The sequence below is a fragment of the Pistacia vera genome, unplaced genomic scaffold (genome assembly GCF_008641045.1).
Source record: "Pistacia vera cultivar Batoury unplaced genomic scaffold, PisVer_v2 Contig421, whole genome shotgun sequence".
Classification (NCBI taxonomy): domain Eukaryota; kingdom Viridiplantae; phylum Streptophyta; class Magnoliopsida; order Sapindales; family Anacardiaceae; genus Pistacia; species Pistacia vera.
In genome coordinates this window covers 967,970-973,706 of record NW_022196248.1, presented here as the reverse complement: position 1 = coordinate 973,706, position 5,737 = coordinate 967,970, and the positions used below count along the sequence as shown (strand labels likewise).

General features: G+C 38.6%; 1 non-coding gene across 1 annotated transcript; it reads left to right on the top strand.

Annotated features, from left to right (window-relative positions):
- The first annotated feature begins 5,257 nt into the window (after positions 1-5,257).
- On the top strand, positions 5,258-5,364 carry LOC116142953. The gene has a single exon (XR_004130065.1). It is a non-coding gene; the product is annotated as a small nucleolar RNA R71 (small nucleolar RNA).
- The last annotated feature ends 373 nt before the right edge of the window (positions 5,365-5,737 follow it).

Genomic DNA, 5,737 nt, shown 5'->3' with positions numbered 1-5,737 from the left:
ATGGTGGTGCAGTGATCCTTAGACTTGCGATCACCGGAGCGCCTTGTGCACCGATGGTGTAGTTTGACACTAGCCTAACGCAGTTCTTTTCAAAGCTGTCAATACGTGGGTGATGGCTGCATCAAGGAGTGTATCAAGACTATGGTGGATTGACAGAGGATTATCACTCCCGGGTATGGGAGAAAGTTATCTCACGGCGTAATTCAGTATTGCAATGACACTAAAACTGGTGGCCACGTGGGATTAGTTGTTTTGCTCTATCCAGTTTATAATATGGTTCATTGGTCCAAAAACTGAATAAATGATATCGAGAGTAACCGAAGGTTGACACTATTTCTATGCCTTCGTCTCGTCGAGATAACGAATGATGAAAGGATCGAATTGCACGGTAACCATATCGTTGACAGGTAGCTACTTTGCTGAATCCAAATCTATCGGGTGCCCATGATGCCTTGCTAGGGGCCAATCTTGCTGTGTTTGTGGAGACGATTAATTGGTTGTTAATCGCAATACTTACACTGCCATATGATGAGGAGCCTAAGGGTCACACACACATAAGACAATTTAAGATGCAAGAAAAGAAGAGGCGTTTTCGTCTTTTAAGGCGAAGGGTATTTGTGTAATTTCACAGTGCAATTAATTTGCTGAGTTCGTAGCTTTTTTAATTTGTTAGAAAATTAATAGTGAAATTACGTTTAAATGTGTGTTCGCACCTATTTAAATATATTATCATTATTGTTAAATGTTAATATATGATATTTAATATATATATTAATTGATTTTAATTGAGATAATGATGGAAAAAAATAAATCAATTGGAAGTGTTTGGCAACATGGGGCGTTTGGGTTGGAGCCCAGCCTATTCCGTATGGATTAGGGCAAATTGTTTTTTAAATATAAAGGAAAGTGTGTGATTTTTAATGATATAGATTTTTCTTTGAAAAAACAAAATACACACACCCCTCTTTGATAATACACTCCCACGGCAGTAACTTTTGTGTAACCTAAAATCAATCAATTGATTTTGTTTTCTTCTTAATCTTGAAGCCAAAGAGGATCTAGCAAATCCCTCTTTGGTTCTTTTGAGATTGTCTTCGTGTGGACTACACAGGTTTGATCCTACACTTGGATCGATAGCAAAACATTCGTCGACAAATTTGGAGGAGCCTCCAACGTGCGTTTGTTTCTTTAAACTCATGTTGAATATTTATGTAGATTTTATTTAATATAAATTGTAAAATCATACCCTTGATCTTGGCTCATGTAAACGATCCCTGAGTTATATTATTTTTCATTTCTGCTGCGTATACGGGACCGTTTACTAACACTTCAATACAGCATGGTCAGTATACACAATGACCTTGGTACCTAGCAAATAAGAACGAAATTTATCAATAAAGAATACTACTGCTAAAATTCTTTTTCAGTAGTAGCATAATTTAACTATGGTCCCGTTAAAGTCTTGCTGGCATAATAAATCACATGCAAAACCTTACCTTTTTGCTATCCTAAAACAGCCCCTAAAGTGTAGTCACTTGCAACACACATGAGTTCAAAAGGTAGTTCCCAATCAGGCGCAACAATAATAGGAGCAGAAATTAATTTTGCTTTAAACCCTTAAATGCATCTAAACACTCTTGACTAAAATTAAAAGGAACATCCTTAGCTAATAAATCACAGAGAGGTTTAGAGATTTTAGAGAAGTCTTGTATGAATCTCCTATAAAAACCCGCATGCCCAAGGAAATTTCTGACAGCCTTCACTGAGTTTGGAAGTGGTAGTTTCTCAATAACTTCAATCTTTGCTCGATCCACCTCAATTCCATTCGCGGATATCCGATGACTTAACACAATCCCATCTCGTACCATGAAATGACATTTTTCCCAATTTAGCACCAAGTTAGTGTCAACACATCTCTGCAAAACATTAGATAAGTTAGTTAAACAATCATCAAAAGAATCTCCAAAAAAGGAAAAATCGTCCATGAAAACTTCAATGGACTTCTCACCATATCAGAGAATATTGAGATCATGCAGCGTTGAAAAGTTACAAGAGTGTTGCACAAGCCAAAGGGCCTTCTTCGATAGGCAAATGTTCTGTATGGACACGTGAAAGTTGTTTTCTCATGATCTTCTAGCGCTATAGTAATTTGATTGTAGCCTGAATATCCGTCTAGGAAACAATAGAACTCATGGCCAGCTAACCTCTCTAACATTTGATCGATGAATGACAATGGAAAATGGTCCTTACGAGTCTCAGAATTTAGTTTGCGATAGTAGATACATACTCTCTATCCCATGACTGTTCGTGTTGGAATCAGCTCGTTGTTATCATTACGGACCACTGTCATCCCTCCCTTCTTTGGCACTACTTGGACTGGACTTACCCATGCACTATCCAAAATAGGATATATAATTCCTGCATCTAAGAGCTTCAACACCTCTTTCTTAACCACTTCTTGCATTGATGGATTCAATCTTCTTTGTGGTTGGACGGTAGGCTTATAACTTTCCTCCATTAGGATCTTGTGTGTGCAAATTGAAGGACTGATACCTTTTATATCTGCAATTGTCCATCCAAGGGCCTTCTTGTATTTTCTCAATATGCGCAGCAACTTTTCTTCCTCTACAACACTCAAAGAAGCATTAATAATGACTAGAAAAAATTTACCCTCTTCTAAAAATGCATACCTTAAATGAGATGGTAGTTGCTTGAGCTCAAGTGTAGGTGCCTTTGTGATTGGTAAAGTTGACTGAGACACCACAGCTCCAATTTCTCTCATCGAATTAGCTTCAAGACGAACCAAGGGTGGTAGAGCATTTAAATATCTTAAACACTCTCTTATCTCTTCACTATCAACTTCATCCTCATGATCTCTAGAATTCATAAAACAATTCTCTAAAGGGAAAATGGGGTAGCTTTCTTCAAAATTCTGCTCCACTATGGTGTCGAAAACATCAATCTTAAAACATGAGTCTAATTTAGATGGATGCTTCATAGATTAAAAAACATCAAATTCTACTTGCTCATCTTCTACCCTTAAGATTAATTTCCCTTGGTAGACATCTATCAATGTTCTACCCATGGCTAGAAAAGGTCGTCTTAAAATTAAATATATTTCCCCATCTTCCTCCATGCCTAACACTATGAAATCTACTGGGAAAATCAGTTTGTCTACCTTAATCAAGACGTCTTTTACCACCCCCCTAGGATATGTCATCGATCGATCAGCTAATTGGAGAGACACGGTGGTTGGCTTCACTTCTCCTAATCCAAGCTTCCTGTAAATGGAAAACGACATTAAATTTATACTTGCCCCTAAATCACATAAAACTTTATTAAAATAACAACTACCAATAATACAAAGAATAGTAAAACTCCCTAGATCTCATAGTTTAGGTGGTAGTTTCTTTTGAATCAGCGAGCTGCATTCCTCCGTTAACATAACTTTCTCGTGTTCCTCGAATTTTCTCTTGTGTATGAGGATCTCCTTCAAAAACTTCACATATTTTAGCATTTGTTCTAGCATATCAACAAAAGGGATATTAATATGTAAACTTCAAAAGCTTTTGATTCTTCAACCCTTGTGGGTATGGAAGGGTTGCCTAGCTCGAAGAAATTTTTTGCTCAGATGCACGCTCGCCGCGGCCACTGGATTCATTGCCGTGGCGATGAGTTGACAATTCTGACAAATTGTGAGTAGGATCATGCTCGCCAAGACCACCAGTATCATTGCCGCGGCGATCGTCCTTCTTGTTGATGTTCTCCATATTTTCACGATCACCACGGCGATCGGTCTTCTGCTCTTCCTTCAAGTCTTGTTCTTGCCTCTGTTTTTCACCCTCTGAATTTTCCAAAATTCGTCCACTCCTCAAGGTGATTGCATGTGCTTGTTCCTTGGGATTCTTCTCTGTATCGCTCAGCAAAACTCCTTGAACTCTTCCCGCTAATATGTTGTGAATTCGCCCAATTTGAGTCTCAAGGTTCCTAATAGAGGCTGATTGACTTTGGACCAGGACGCCAGTCTTCTCAAACCTCTTGTTTGTCTCTTCAATGAACTTGGTCAGCACATTCTCTAAATTAGATTTGGCTCTTGAGTTTGAAAAATAGGATATTGTTTTTGCTCATTGTTGTTGCTCCATGAGAAGTTTGGGTGTTTTCTCCACGCTGGATTGTATGTATTGGAATATGGATTCCCTTGCCCTCTTTGGAAATTATTGACATAATTGGCTTGTTCAGGCTAAGCAAACGGGTTCCCTTCTTGACAATCCTTGGATGAATGATTTCCTGCANACATGTCTACAAAAGGAATGTTAATGTGTAAAGTTCTAAACATGTCCATAAACTTACCGAATTGCTTATCCAATCTCTATTTTTGCACTCTGTGAGGATACAGGAGTGTCGAGTCATTGTTTGTCAAAGCTTGGGCATTTTTTACATTTTTTTCTCCTGTGCCCTCTTTTCCTTCTTCGAGTTTTTCCTTTGTTTCTTCTTCCTTCCTTACTTCCTTCAACTCTTTACCACTTCTCAGTATGACAGAATTAACTATTTCCTTCTGATTCTTATTTGTATCGCTTGGCAATGTCCCTTGAACTCTTCCTGCTAAAATATTGTGGATTTACCCAATTTGAGTCTGAAGGTTCCTAATAGAGGCTGGTTGATTTTGAACCAGGACGTCAGTCTTCTCAAACCTCTTGCTTGTCTCTTTAATAAACTTGGTCAACATATTCTCTAAATTAGATTTTGGCTCTTGAGGTTGAAAAACAAGAGCTTGTTTTTGCTCATTGTTGTTGCTCCATGAAAAGTTTGGGTGTTTCCTCCATGTTGGATTATATTATTGGAATATGGATTCCCTTGCCCCCTTTGGAAATTATTGGCTTAATTGGCTTGTTCAGGTTGAGCAAACGGGTTCCCTTCTTGGCAATCCTTCGATGAATGATTTCCTGCACAAAGGTCACATATTAGAGAAGAAGATTCAATAGCATTTACCTTTAGAGCAACTCCCAATTGCTTTTGAATGACGGAGAGTTGAGTAGCCAATGTGGTGTAACCATCAACTTCATGCACTCCTGCTGCTTTCCTCATTGAATTTCTCTCTAGAGTCCTCATATAGTTATTGTTCACCATCACCTCAATCAGATTGTATGCATCCTTTGGTGTTTTATTGTTCAAGGCTCCCCCACTTGCAGCATCAATCATAGCTTGAATAGTTGGCAGCAACCCCTGGTAAAACGTTTGCACTTGTGACCAGAGTGGTAAACCATGGTGAGGGCAACTCCGTAAGAGATCCTTATATCTTTCATATGCTTCATCAAATGACTCAGAATCTTGTTGGTAAAAGTTTGTAATCTCATTCCTCAGCTTGGCAGACTTGGTAGGTGGAAAATATTTAGTGAGGAATGCTTGAGCTAACTCATTCCAGGTTGTGATGCTTCCAGATGGCAAAGAAATCAACCAAGCCTTGGCTTTATCCCGAAGAGAGAATGGGAAAAGCCTTAGCCTAATTGAGTCATTGGATACTCCATTATGCCTGAATGTGTCGCATAACTCTAGAAAATTTACGATATGTAGGTTGGGATCATCATTAGGTAACCTAGCGAATTGGACCGACTGCTGAATCATTCTAATAATTGCTGGCTTAATCTCAAAATTATTCGCTTGAACAAGTGGTCTCCTGATGCTAGAATAGCACCCATTAATAGTTGGACTAGAGTAGTCCTTCAATGCTCTCTGAACC